General features: G+C 62.2%; 1 pseudogene; it reads right to left on the bottom strand.

Moving 5' to 3' along the window:
* The window catches only part of LOC102262122, a 1,100-nt pseudogene extending 831 nt beyond the window's left edge, over positions 1–269 (bottom strand).
* Between the last annotated feature and the right edge of the window lie 532 nt (positions 270–801).

Here is an 801-nt window from a genome sequence, read left to right as displayed (position 1 = left end):
GGCGCCAACTGGTTCTGCAAGCCGAGGGCGAGGTGGGTAGGGGCGGCGGGCACCAGGGTAGGGCAGGAGCGGGGTGCGCCCTCCAGGTGGCCTGGCGCGGGCACTTTCTTTGGAGAACCCCGCTGCAGTCCCGCGGCCTGTAGGGGCCACGGATGTGGCTCAGGCTTCACGTTTATGACCAGGTTCCCCATCTCCACGTCGTCGTCGGTGTGGGCGGCGGACTCGGGGTCTACTCGGCGGGGCTTGCAGCCGGCCTTGCGGCAGGACATGGTTCGCGGTTCGGATGATCCTGCAAGATGGCGGGCTGGCGGGCTGGCGGGCTGGCGGGCTGGCTGGCTGGCAGACAGAAGGCGTGTGAGGCGTGTGCGCTCTGGCCAAGAAGCTCAGGTGAGTGACTGCGGCTCCTGGCCTGGAACTTTTATAGGCGCTAGCCTTGCCGTGGCTCCGCCCACGGGGGCGGGGCCTGATGGGGGCAGAAGGGGCGCCTGCAGGGGCCCAGCTAGAGGTCAAACTCAGTCTGACCTTGCCCAGGCCAATTGGCGCAAGGACCTCACAAACTAAGGGCACCGACCTCACGCGGCCAGCATAGGAAAGGCGACTTCAGATCCCGTTTTAGGGCTGGTGAAACTGAATCACAGCATCCCAACAAACACCCAGGAGGGAGAAAATGGTAGGGGCTACGTTTCTAACCGTGCCCCTATCAGTATCTTGGACTCTTTCAGTAAATACATAATAAAAATTCACTGGGCAAACCTCTATTGCTTGCCTATGGTGCACCAGGTACTGTTCTAAGCACTGGGG

This window comes from Myotis brandtii, unplaced genomic scaffold, assembly GCF_000412655.1.
Source record: "Myotis brandtii unplaced genomic scaffold, ASM41265v1 scaffold1164, whole genome shotgun sequence".
NCBI lineage: Eukaryota > Metazoa > Chordata > Mammalia > Chiroptera > Vespertilionidae > Myotis > Myotis brandtii.
This window is presented reverse-complemented; position numbering and strand designations above follow the sequence as displayed.